Raw genomic sequence first — 14,079 nt, forward strand, 5'->3', positions numbered from 1 at the left:
TCTTTTTTACTTAACAAAGTATATAATTAGTAATAATCAGAATAAACTTGTATGTGTGGTTAAAAAAAACTTGACAAATTGGAAGGGGGGATTTGTGGAAATAGTAATATGCTTTAGTTCAAGAGCCATGTAACAATATCACTGATACTGGGTAGCAATATTATAGGCTTACTGTAACACCTGTCACTGCAACATCTCTTCCAGAGGAGTCCTCATTAAGGACTAAGGGATATTAACATCCTCTGATCCTGAGACATAAAAATATCCTGGAAAGGACATGATTGTCTAACCACTATGCTGTACACCTGAAACACATAATAATATTAAATGTAAACAGTAATTGAAAAATAAAAACAAATAATCAACAACAACAACAAAAAATATTCTGGAAAATCAGCAAAGGAAAAGATTATATCCTACATATCCAAAGAAATTAGACATTATAGGGAAACTCTCAGTATTAATTTTAAAACGGGGAGAAATGTTTCCTCTGGGAACAGATGGTTCTTATATTATAATTGCGTTCCTGCTCCCTGCCAATTCATTTGGGTGTTATACAAGGATACAGAGGGAAAAGGTAAACCATTTCCCCTCAGGTACACTGGTGTAGTGGAAAGAGCATCGAATTGGGTGTTGTGAAACCTGGTCTCTGTTGTTAGCTGTGGCACTAATTAGCTATGTGAGCAACCTTGTACAAATTATATTTTCTCTGGACATCAGTTTCCTTATCTATAAAATAAAGTCATTTGGACTAAATCATATGGAAGACTCTGATGTACTTTCTGTGTTTCTCTCTCTTTTTTTTTTTTTTTTTGGTCTTTTTCTAAGTGCTCAAATACTACACTACTTAAGGTATATTCCCTAGCAGTTTTTTTCTCCCTCTCTGTCTCTTTCTTCAAGACCTGGCCTAGGAGGGTACTGAGTAAGCCCGAAGGAAAGCAGGAGGGAAATTAGCTACAGGAAGAGTTTGCACCCCCTCGCCCAGGAGGCCGAGTGCAGCTCCCACCGCCTGGGAAGGAATGATTTATGTGCAGACAGCATTTTCCAGACAAGCTCTGTACTTTTTTGCCAAGAGAATAAACTTTAAACTGAAGGCAGTAGACAGTTAAACAAGAGTCGGCACTGGGAACAGCTGTGAGTAGACAAGACCAGTGACTTATAAGGTACTGTTTCTTCTCGCTGGACTCTCCGTCAGGGCTCGTGGCTCCCGGGCACACGTCTGCCGTGGGCACTGGACCCCTCACCTCCACCTCCCTCTGTCCTGCGAGAAAGCAGCCTCTTTAAAGACCTTCGCTTTGTGAGCTGCAGTGGCTTGTGGCTGTTGATATTTGAAGCTGCTAGGATTTTATTTCATCTTGTTATGTTTTTTTTTCAGGAGCCAAAGGATCTTTGTTGTTATTTTATCTTAAAGCCGAGTTGAGGTTTGTTCTTCTGTTGCTTCTTGTCATGGGAGGTTTTTATGGTTATTGTTTGTGTGGGACAGAGAGGGAGATGCTTGAACGTTACAGAATGTACAGAATGTTCCCGACTAAGGGGGAAGGGTAGCTTAATGCATCTTGAGCTGAAGTATAGAGCCAATGTAGAGCCAAGCGGGTGAGAGGACGGCGCAGGGACACCCAGGCGCTTTAACGGACTCGGTGGAGGCTAACTGACCCTGTCTTAGCTTTGCGGATCCGACCTGGGAAACATGCATTTTTGAATTGGACTTTTACTTCTAGTTTGCTTCTATATTTAATTGTTCACTTTAAGCCTTCCTCCCTTTTATTCCTATTTATTTTTTTAAAAATTGGTAAGCCTGCTTTTGTCTTTTTCAAATGAAATTTATCTTAAGTTCATCCACTTTAAGGGAACAGCATTCCTAAGAAGAGTGACATTTGCAATAAGGCATCAAATCACTGAACTGTGGAGGGGCTCTCAGAGCAAAAGGGGAAATACCCAAAGTGGCAGTGCAGTGGGCAGAAGGGACCCTGTACCCCCGCCATCCGAGGTATCACTCTTTTCCCAGAGGGCTGGATAGCTGATACGTAATATTGGCTGCTGGTCAATAGACAAATAATAGAGACAGTTAGGGACTTCTACATATGTGGACTTTGCAAAAAGTGAAAGCTTACAAGTTTACAGCTAAAAATCCAAAAGTTTTAGAAAGATTTTGGCTATTTGGGGATAGCTAACTTTCTGAGATCCACTCTACATTTTGATCTCTCTCTAGAGGAAACTAAATTTAACTTAATGTTTTTGGAATTACTCAGCATTCTCCTTGTGGATACATGTTGTAGAACTATTCTATAATGTAATGTACTTTGGGGGCCTATTCTGTGGTGTATAAGGCTATTACTTCTTAAGTCAAAAGATCACATAACTGTGCTTTTCAAAATTTTTGTATTACGTTTAGAGGAATTTTTTTCTCCTGTGTCCACCCTTCATATGAAAGTGTGGCTTCGTTGTTGTTTTTTATTGGTGTGGACAGTTTGCATTCCTCTAACAACTCCTTTCAACCTCAATCACCCCTTTATAATTATTATTTCTTTTGTGCTGTGCAACGAGAAAACCAGAAAAAATGTTTATAAAAAATTATAGGTAAAATGAGAGGCAATATCATTATCCAAAGACCCAAGAGATTCTCTTATGAGAAAAATGCATGTACCAAAGTGTGTAGACACAGTGACATCTATTTTAGGTGCTCAGGAGACTTTTGGTTCATGTCCAAGTTCTTAGTTGTGTTCTGTAGTAGAAGTTGCCATGGACGTGGCTTTGGGAGAAGCAAAGCATTGCTGCATGCAATACAGAAAGTCCTGTTTCTCCTTTTTATAAAGTTACTGGAGGTATACGTCAAGGAATCGGTGACTAATCAAATCCCAAGGGGAAGGCTTAATGTTAATCAAGGACTAAGTATTTATTTTAATCCCATTCACGCATGTGCTGTTCACATGCATATATGGCTGGGAATTCACCTAATAATGCTTTGTAGGAAAGAGAAAGAGGAAAATATTTTTCCTGTAATCTGTGTTATTCTTCTGTACGGAGATTATGCTTTAGGGAAAAAAATAATGCAAGGCTAATTTTCTCGATGATATCTTGATTTCTTTAATGGTGTCCTTACTTGTAAGTAACTTCTTTTAAACTGAAAATATTATAAAGCAATTTTATAAACTGTATGCATTGAGCTTAGTTGCACCATATAAATTTCATTATATTCATTATATTTTATGTTATGCATTTCAAAACATACGCACTGATTACTCAATGATCTTGATAATGCTGAAAGTCACATTTATTAATCCCCTTCTACACAAGAAAAAAACCTGGATATATTAGACAAATACATGAACCCATAAAGTGAGCCCAGGATAATTCTAAATTCCAGCTTTAATTTAATTAGATCCATTGCCAATTACTTGATCATACAGCTTCAGAAATATGTTGTGAGGCCTTTTGTGTTAGAGGTCCCTTCAACTTAAGTTATTTTTTAAATACACATTTTACATAGTCATTGTAGAAATTATTTCTGGGTATTAAAGCATCTTGTGGTGCATATGGCAGCTCTTTCTGTTTTAAATAATGAATTAGGGACTGTTTTTTGTCTGCAACAATGAATTTAGGGTCCACACATGTTTGGAAGCATTATCTCAAAGCTAGAGATTTCACTTATTTTTGCTCCCTGCTCTTTCTGTTAAATGGAATAAGAGACAATAAGAGTTATTTTAAAATAAAATGTTGTTCCAATTAAAACACAGCTTCTTAGAATTAAAAATATATATATTGAGACAATGCAATAAAATTTTGCTTTACTTGACTGAGTCTTTCAGTTTAATCAAAATTTAATTTTCACATGCATACCTAATTAGAAATTTGACATATGAAGGAACATGTATTTTATAATGAGAACTGTACTACCACAGGCCTAAACGTAAACCTCCTGAAAACTCAGTGCCATTTTGAATACACATTGCTATTTATGAAATGCTTTTCAAAACTGGAAAAGGAAGAAACCACTGAAATAAATTAAGGCATGTTAGTGTCCACTGATATGCCTTATAAGGGTCCTTCTTAACACAACCTTGCAAGAATTCATGCAAAGCTCAGAACCTACCCACTCATGAACCAGAATTCAATGAGCAGGATTTATGGTTTCCAAGGTGCTGTCAAGTTGAATGCTGTAGGCTGTGAACAGGTGAGAGAAGTTATCGATATTTCTGAAGGTGTTGAACAGGGAAAGATAATTGCTTTGTTCTCATAAAAATTCACATTTAGTGCATTTTCAGTTATAGCCTCTCAGATAATATTCTCAAACTGACTCAGGTCTGTCCTTATATATGAAATGCCTTTGTTTAATGTACTGAATTGGTATTTTGGACAATTTAAGAGGTGATGTGATTAAAGACCAAGGTTCTTTTTATGCATCTCAGTCATGCAATAAACTTTTGTTGAATTCATATAACTTCTAATCCTTAAATTCAAAGGGCATTAACAAACAAAATGATACTAAAATTATGTGTTTTATACTTTGTATTTATTATTAAAATATTTTTTATTTAGTTTACTTCTGGGTCATGCTAAAACATGAACATTTCATTGAGCAATGTCACTTAATAAATTAAGTTGCTATTAGCAAACAGCAATTTAGAATTGTAAATTGCTATGAAGAAAAAAATCTAGTACCTGCATCAGTAATAATTTAAAAAGTAGAGTTGGAGGACATGAAAGTGTCAGCCTTTTTTTCCATACCCTTTTATTTGTTATATCTTGCTGAAAGTGTTAAGGAATTTATAATACATTTGCTACAAGCAGGTACCGCCATTATTTTATTTTATTGACATTATTTATTTTTACTATTTTGTTGGTAAAAATAAGAAAAAATTGGAAGAACAAACAAATGTGGTTGAGTCTAAGACAATTTTATATGCAAAATATGATTTTGGTGAACTTAAATTATTACAGAGTAATTTTTAAAGATTATATAAGTTATAGAGTTCTAGGTAATTACTGATATCTTTCCAAACTAAAAAAAAGAAAACAATCTTAAGGAAAAATTCCCTTTTGCTTTACCTTCCCACGTTATTTTGAATAAGTTTAATACCAAGGGTGTCCTCTTCAATACTTCTCTGTAGCATGTGCTATTACCACAGGGAGGACAGCTTTTGTGTGTCTTCCATCCCCACACTTGAAAACATTATGAGTAGAACTGAATACATTGGAATTGGACAACTTTCCTGCAAACCTTGGGAGTAAAACACCCTACCTTACCCATAAGGGATTTACCAACCATGATTATGAAGAGTAACAATATAAGAGGAAAATAAATTGTCACCAATTCCACACTATAGTGGATTCACTCCTATTGTTAGATTTCTTTCTGTGACTGTGTACATCATGTGTCAATTATTGTTTTATCTTGTTTTTATAAAATTAGCTTAATATTGCATACTTGGATTCTACCTTTTTTCATTTAACATTTTACTGGGAACTTTTTCTATATCATTCAGAACACTTCGGGAAAAATTTACAGCTGCAGAATAGTCTATTCTACGGCTATACTGTACATAGTAGAACCTGCAGTGTTTCGTTGTATTCTGTCATGAACAGAAGGAGAAGCATTTACATATGATTTTTGCTCATTTGATTATTTTAGAGCTGTAATGACTCAGAAATTCTCAAGGGCAAACCCGTCTTTTCACAGAGTAGGGAAACTAAGTCCAGAAATATTACTCGTCTAGACGCTAGGCTCCCGGCTTTAAGTCTAATGCCTAAATCCACCCAGAAGAAGTAATGACTGGGTGACAAATTTACTCAGGGGCAAGAGGTGAAAGCACAGTTTCCTTCTGTCTGAGTAAGAGGTCAACCATGTACCCTATTCTCTGAAAAATCCCCAGGGAACGGAAAGGTTCTCATGCTAAAGGAAGAACTCGGGATTCCATGCCAGAGTCTTTATTACACAAGGGGTGATAAATATATGACAGCTATGGGAACACTTAAAATAGCTGTCATTTCATTAATGAGTACTTGCTAAAGCATTTCCTGGGCCACTGGTGTTTATGGAACTTTTAAACAAAATATTTATGAAGATGAGACTAGGACTTGCTTCAGAAATTGTGTTCTCTTACTTGCACCTTCGCTTTTCCTCAGTGCACAACCAACGTGCCAGCCTCTGCTACTCTACAAACGGACACTCAACTTTCTTAACCAAGCTCTCTCTTTCTGATGCCAAGAAAAATGTGTATTTTTCTGTCTCTGTCCCCTCCCCTCCCTCTCACTCTATAACCCTTTGCCTTTTGGCATTTACTTCTACCGCAGTACTGAAATGACCTCTCGGGGGTTGTTACTGATGGCCGAGTGAACTGTTAAATCCAACAGCTCTTTGTCCCCGCGCTCACCGTGGCTCCTTCCGTTATTTACGCTGTTTACTGTCATGCTCCTCTTGTCCTTTGACATTGGGGATCTTTTACTAGCCTGTGGCTCCGCCCTTTTCCCTCACTCTCTTAGCGGGCCCTGGCCTCTTCCCACCTCCTCGTTCTGGGTGGCTGTGTTTGTGCATTTCCCCTCTGTACTTTCTTCCTTAGAGGACTGCATCCAGTCCCATGGTTTCCACTCGAGGCCCAGTCTGGAGATGTGGTGAGCCGGCCCTCTTCCAGTCCGCTCTTTGTTCGCGTTGTGATGAAGGCCCCCTCCCTCTGGATGCGCAGCGTTCGCATCAGGGCCTCCAGCTTGGCGGGGAACTGGCCTGGGTTTGGGCCCAGACTTCACGGCACCCCTCACACCCTTGCCCTGCAGCCAGAGCCCCTGTGCGATGCTCTCAGGTGTTCTTGCCTTCAAACTCCACATCGTTTGTGCACTCAAACCAGCCCTGCATCTTTATCTTTTTCCTCATATCCTGTTCACCAGATGACAGTTATTACAGAATTTTACAAAATATATTCCTAGCTTTTTTCCCCCCATCCCGATGACCACCACCTTGCTCAGAAGTTAAGAATCTCTTGTTAACCCCCTGGCTCTTCACTGACCTTCTCTCCAGTCCTTTGTCACTCTAATCCATCTTCCACACGGCTGGCATTTTAAAGGATATATAGAGATATTATTTTTTTCTCTCAAAAATTCAATGAGTCTTTAGTAGATGGTTAAGAGCAAGGGCTATGGAATTGAATTTTAGGATTTGAGGCCCAGGTCAGGCACATTTTACATGTTATCATCCTACGCAAATTAGATAATAATTCTAAGCTTTGATTTTCTTCTGTAAAACCAGGGTACCAGAAATGGCTAACAGGCATCAAACCCTTATATGTGCCAGCCATAGTCTGTGCACTTCTAATGCATTCCTTCACTTAGTTCTCAAAAAACCACATCTTATTAGATTTATATTAAACATTCTAAAAAAAAAATGGAATCCAATTAATCTTAAGCAAACTGGCTTGTTCTCTACTAGTTCAATGTGTTTTTTGAAGACCTCTACACTGAAGTTAAACCCAGATAATACCAATGACCTTGGCTCAATTGCAAGTGTGGTAAACAAAGGCAAGTGGGAGTTTTATTTCATTTTGAGACAAAGGCATCTCTTATCCCTTATTTTTTTTTTCTTTTAAGAAAGGGGAGCAAGAAGAGTAAAACAAAGCATTTTTTCTTTTTAAATAACTGCAAATAGCTGATGCAAATAAATACATTTTTACTTGATGTTTCTATGGATTTTCTCTGTATTCTTTATGACTCAGCTGTATAGTCTCAAAGCAAACAACTGGAGTGGCTAGGAATCAATACTGGGTTTTTGACAACAGGCTCTCTGCCTCATTTGCAGACTTTCTTTTTCTTTGAATTTAAGAATGCTGTGACATAGTCAAATTTAAGTGGGAATACTCCAAAGTAATGAGTAAGGGTTTTCAGATGTATGCCAGGAATATTATTTCACTATAATTTGATCCTGGAGTAATAGGTTAATTTAGTTTTTCCAAATCAATAGGTGCCTGTTACTTTGAGTATATAAACTGTCTATTTGCCCTAGTATCTAATATGATTTTTTTGAAAGCTGTTGTTAGTGTCGGCTCTAATGCTTTTCCCAGAGACTGCCAAGTATTTGTGTTGCAGAACTTAGGTTCTTTCTTAGCATCAAAGGATTCTGTGGCTTATTTCATTTCCTTAATCAACTCATAATTAATTATAAATGGAAGTTGCATAAATCATGATAATAGAGGAGTTGGATGGGATTTTAAAGATATTGCAGTTAAGCCCCTTATATTCTCAGTGATTCAAACAGTCTGAAGTAAGCTAAGTGACTTATCAACCATCATAGAGCAAATCTAGAACATGTAGAACATGTTTCCTCTCTGCGAGCATCTGCCTTAAGACAATCCCAGCAGCTTGTTGGAATAGTAATTGCGTTGAATAATCTCACGATTACAATAGAAACAAACCTGAGTCTCCTCTTTCCTTCTCCCTCCATAATTGGAATCCAGTGTGTATGTTAGAGATCCACCCTCTTTTTCATTCATCGGACCTGCTTTTGAGTAGAGAGAGCCTTTCAAGCACTGTTTGCTTAACTCAACTTCTTCAGCTCTTGAAATTGGAAAGAGTGACACACATCACAAATAAAATAGCGAAATGTGTATGAATCATCCCCGAAGTGCAACCCCAAAGCTCCACAGTGTTCTTTGAATTAAAGTAAATTTCTGCACCAGAGACATACTTTCACATTTCAAAAAGTATTGACATTGCTTTGTGGCAGTTTTGTAATATGAAATATTATATTCCTTATGAACACACAGACACAGACATTGTGGGAAATGTCTCGGGATAACTCACTTGATAAGAGGGAACGTTTTCCTTTCTCCCCTCGGGTTTGTCACCATCTCTGCCACATTCTCAGGTAAACACTTGGCTCCAGCGTTTCTCCGCAGCCTGCCCTTTGTGTTTGCCACATGCAGGGGATTTTTCAGCTTAGACTGCTCTTCCTGGGTCTTGTCCTTGGGAAGTCATTACCTCCTCGGGGATGCTCTCTGCTACTCCTCCCCTCTCCTCTGCTCCCAGGGCACTCTCCCAGGGCTCCCACTGCTTTGCATGATAATGTCTCACTTAATCGCCCACTTTCCTAGCTCAGCTACACTGTAAGGACAAGGAATTTGTCTTACATGTTTGTATGGTCAGTGCTTAACACAGTGCCTGACACATGGATGCCCAATTAGGGGGCCCGATATTTCTCTAGTCTTATTGTTACAAATGGATATAAATCCTCTGTGAGGTGCTCTCACTCAAGAATACTGTTAAAGGATGGGCCAGCTTTTCAAACTAACTACCTGGTTAGTCGTTGGAAAGTAAAAACACACAGGCAAAGAACAAAAGCTTGCTTTTATTCCCACTTGGTAAGATGCTTCAGGTTTTTGCTCTACATATATTTTATTTCCTAATGAAGCTGATGAGCACTCGAGTGTTTTATCAAACTTTGTTTATCTTAGCTACCGCACATCTGTCAGAATTTCAGCAGCCCTTCCACAAGACAGAAACTTAAACCATGAGTAAACATCTCAAAATATTTCTTGAATGTCAGCACTGTCTGTTCCTTGCATTTGCTCAAATCTCATTTATTTTATGACGAATGCTGCCTCAGAAAAGGGATAACTCAGAAAAAAAGTGTTTGGATTTCTTGTTTGAAATAGCTTTTGTGTTTTGAAAGGCTAACTTCATTAAGCCTCAGAATCCAAAGTTTAAATTACAACAACGCCAACAACCAAATAAAGCAGGTGTCTTTCTCATATTGCTAAGAGCAGACGACTCTCAAGGCAGTGGGACCGGAGGGAAGAATCAGAGGGAACGAGGTGACCTTAAGTGCTTGCAGAATGCTGAGGTTCTGAGTAAGGGCTCCATGTCCTGCCACCCTTGGCACCACTCCTTGAGCTGCACGTGGGAGACAGAACTGAAAAATTGGATCAGACTGGGAAGATCTAAGAGCATAGGAATCTGTGAATCACTTCCTGCGTGAAGTGCATGGAGGATACAAAACTCAGAATCATTTTTTAGCTCAGCTCTGTGTGGTGCCAAGTCATTAGAAATGGGTATCCAGGCAGACATGTCCAAAACAGCCCCCCACCTATCCCCATGCTCTACATGCAGCCAAGGGGAGAAGGAGAAGGCACAGTGAGAGCCAAACCTGGACAAGGTCGGAGTCAGAGCAAGGAGCACTTAGTCCCTGGGCCTGTGGGCTTGTGTCCAAGAGCAGACAAGGGTGGGGAAGTTAGCATCTCAGAGGTGCCGTGTGTGTGGACTAGGATGACTATGGACCAATTTCCCACTTTCTCCACCCAAGACATGGCACCTTGGAGATCCAGATGTTGTATGGCTCCTAGGAAAGCGGAGGCCCTGGATTAAACCAAGATTAAGTTTTACCCACCTGACAGTATTTAAAAAAATAAGAAAGTTACATTTTATACACTGGATTTGGTAGATCAATATTCATTCCTTCCTTCTATGTAAGCCATATTTTTTTTTAACTTAAACCAATTGCTTTTAGCTATCTATTTTACTCTGGAAAATGCTAGTGTAGAAATAATGGCTTATAATCTTATCAAAAGTCTGAACTGTACTTGTTTTTCTTTGAAGCTGGAGGGATATCAAAGTTAGAAAGACAAAGTGTAGGATTTGACTTGTCTAAGCCTGGAGCATAGAGGTGAGAGGATTAGGGAATGAAAAGAATAATCTTATAGGAGAATCTCTACTTTCCACGGCTTAATGGAGCTTTGTGTTTTAGTTTCTATTTCGTCCAAATTCTCATCTCTAAGGACCAGAAACATGCTGTCTTTCTGTTCCTTACTGAACTTATCTTAAGTGACACAGAGAAAATGCTGAACTTTTGGTAAATTGCTCATAAGGACTGTTGCCTGGCTAAAGTGCTTTATAAAATGAGCCCATGCTGGTAATGAGTGGTCCTTACCTACGTTCTTAAAGCACAGCTAAGCTGCCCCAAAAGCAACATCTGTTCAGTGTCCATGGACTCCAAAGAGATCAAAAACAGAAAGAAAAAAAATCACTTACTGGCTTTCTGAGGGGTTTACAGTTTACTCAAAGAGCAAAGGCTAAATTTGGACTTGTCAATAACTCTCCTATGAAGATCTAAGTCCTGAGAAGTTCTTTACTCCACATACTGATGTGAGAATTTTCCAAATTCACGGCCTATTTAGATTTTCACTGGTCCTCTGGGACATCTGTGGAATTTCTTGGCCAAAACTTGGCAACTGACTGGGTGTGGCCCAGTTTCCTACTACCCAGAGTGTAGACAGAGGGGTGGTATGCAGAAGCAGGCTTGTGTACATGGGCGGGGTGGGAAATTGTCACTCCATGCAAACAAACGCTCTAAACAAAATCTTTTCTGAAAAGTCAGGCATGGCATCCCACAGGTTTAAGAACACTGAGGTTTAATTTGGGAAAGCAGACGTCATCAGGGGTACCATGATATGGCAAATGAGATTCAGCCAGCCAGAGGGAGCGAGATGGTAGGCAACCAAAGAACAGGTGCGCTAAGCAGGGCCAGCAGGCTTTGGTTTCCAGGGGAATCGGCCAGCAGATTGGCTGGTTTGCAGAAAAGGGTTCTTCTTAAGAGTGAAATGGAAAGCAGAATGCAGTCTCATTGAGCAACTGCCTATTAGATACTAGATAGAAACTAAGGCACACCAGAAAAACAGTGATCTCAGGTTAGAGTAGGAGAACCCAAAATCTGATCCTAGAAAGTCTGTGGCAGGGCTGAACTAGCAGTGAGAGTCAAATGGTAGTAGAAAGAAGCAAATTAAAGATACTGGTAATCAGAGAAGCCCAGATGTTCCGCAGGAGCATGTCCATTCTGAACTTCTGATGTTAATGGCCGACTACTGGAAGATCTTAGGGGGATGGGGAAATTAGCTGGGCCCAAGCTGAAATGTTAAGAGTACTTTAAATTCCCTCAAGATGTCTTATTAAACCATCAGTATAGCATTTGCTATTCCAAGACGATAAGATTCTTACATCACCTTGCTTTAAGATCTAAGTAAGACTGTTTCATTGCCTGAGTTTCTGGGCTGTCTTTCAATGTTTTAATTTAAAATATTCTTTTTCTCCTGTCCTTTCAGTAAATCTGTAGATTTAGGTGGGTTTTTTTTAGCAGGTGCAAAAATCACCTGTAGAACTTAAAATGCAGATTTCTGGGTCTTTGCCCAGTCTCTGATTCAGTTAATCTAGTATGGGGCCCTGGAATACGTATTTTAACAAAAACTCCAGGTGATTATGAGACAGGTGGTCCACGGACCACACTTTAAGAAGCGCTGTTTTAAGTCATCTAAATGCCTTAGGAAATTTGACAATTCATTGGCCATTTTGCATCTCTTAGAGACTGCCTCTTACTCCCCAGGTAGCAGCACAAATCATTCTTTGTCACACTATATATCTTGATTTAGGTTGTGAAAATGATCCCCATAAGTATATCCTGGGCCAAAACATTGAGAGTCTTAGAATACGATTCAGAATTCAAGATAGATTGTGTTTTGGCTGTCTTTAATATTATTATCTATCATTTAAAAGGCAATTTACTTTTTTGAAATTTAGATCTATTCTGAAATATAAAAATTGTTTAAATTTATAACTGAAATATCAGATTTTATATTTTTGCTTTTCCCAGAGTGAAATATCTCTCCTTATGGTTTATTAGAGAACTGTTTTTTCAAATGTAATTATAAAGATAGCTGCAGAGTCCTGGTAGAAATTAAAAAGGAGTATTTGGGATGTTTATGGAGTCTCTTTTAGAATTGGAAGCTGGGCAACAAGCAGTCATCACATATGGGAAAGATTTACATTGCCTGAGGAGGCTCAAGCTTGATGTAGCATAAATGGTATTTTCAAGAGCTCCAGTTCCCTAGATTTTCCATGACTACAGTGTATGCTCTTGTCTCTGCTGAGAAATATGCTGGTCTAGGGAATAAAGAATAAGCATTCTTCCAGGCACTACAGTCATAGCCTTTTCTTGTTGGCCAAGTTCAGTGTGACTGTTTCACATATGATTTTGCTCTCCATGAACTAGAGAGGAAAAAATGAAAACCTAGTCTAAAAATAAATATATCAGCATTTGACCACTGATCAGTAAACATTTATCATTACTAAGATCTATAAGAACCAAATAGTAGGCTTATGTCATGCTTTGAGAAGTCCAATACTGGTCAAAATTGTGTCCAACCCAACAAAGAACTAAGGAATTAAAGAAGGAAGAAACTCTGTGAGATAATGTATAAAGCGAATTGTCTAAAAAAATACAGATAGAATTGGAACTAAATATCCATATTTGGGGAATCTGTGAGAATTTGGGAACTTAAGTTTTGGAATGTAAGTCTTCTTAATAAAATTTTTTTTATAATGACCTTATGTTCAGTGTTGTAAATTCTACTGCTATAACATATTCATGTAGAACAGAAAGGCATATTCAAGGGTGAAAAGAGAGGGCAATAATGTAAAATATTGCTCCTTACCACCAAAAGTGGTTAGGACTTGAGAGATGACCCCCTAAATACTGAGTCATGCATATATTGTGCTCGCCAAAGATTTTTAGCTCTTGGCTCTCCTGTCACATAATAGAATTTAACTTCTCCCCTCTTTTGAAATTAGTCCTTGCCATGTACCTTGCTTTGGTCAATAAAAAATGAGCAGAAGTGGTGTGCCTTACTTCCAGGTAGGAGTTTTAGGTTCCACTGTTCAGATCATCATGCACCTTTCCTACTGCTCTGGGATCGTGGAAGCACATATTGGGGTCCTGAATGACTATGATGAGCTGAGGCCTCAGCTAACCCACAACAGACAATAGTGTAAGTCAGGAATAAATGTTCTTATGGAATTGTTTGTTACTGCAGCATCATTTAGGCCAACCTTGACTAATAAAAATATAAGCATGGTGGCAAAAAACACTTCAAGTGTTTTGATGGAAAATGGGGCTTTCCCAAGTAAAGATGAGGGTTATCAATATGTATGATTGCACATTGCTGATCTTTTTTATTTATTTACCTTTATTGTTGAAAGTATTACAGATGTCCCCTTTTTATCCTCCAGTGACCCCCTCTACTCTGCCTTCACCATATTATTGTCTGAGTCCAT

At 38.5% G+C, this 14,079-nt stretch overlaps 1 protein-coding gene across 4 annotated transcripts in view; it reads left to right on the plus strand.

Moving 5' to 3' along the window:
• The window catches only part of ARHGAP24 (Rho GTPase activating protein 24), a 625,501-nt gene that overhangs the window by 451,859 nt on the left and 159,563 nt on the right, over positions 1-14,079 (plus strand). Inside the window, exon 1 of one of the 4 annotated variants that reach the window (XM_081130580.1) lies at positions 898-1,163. The exons of the other annotated variants lie outside the window; for them this stretch is intronic. The gene's annotated coding sequence lies outside the window, so the exon portion shown is untranslated. Of the gene's footprint in view, positions 1-897; positions 1,164-14,079 lie in introns of those variants that run through there. 4 annotated transcript variants of the gene reach the window in all.

The sequence above is a fragment of the Miniopterus schreibersii genome (assembly GCF_964146895.1).
Source record: "Miniopterus schreibersii genome assembly, chromosome: 1".
Lineage (NCBI taxonomy): Eukaryota > Metazoa > Chordata > Mammalia > Chiroptera > Miniopteridae > Miniopterus > Miniopterus schreibersii.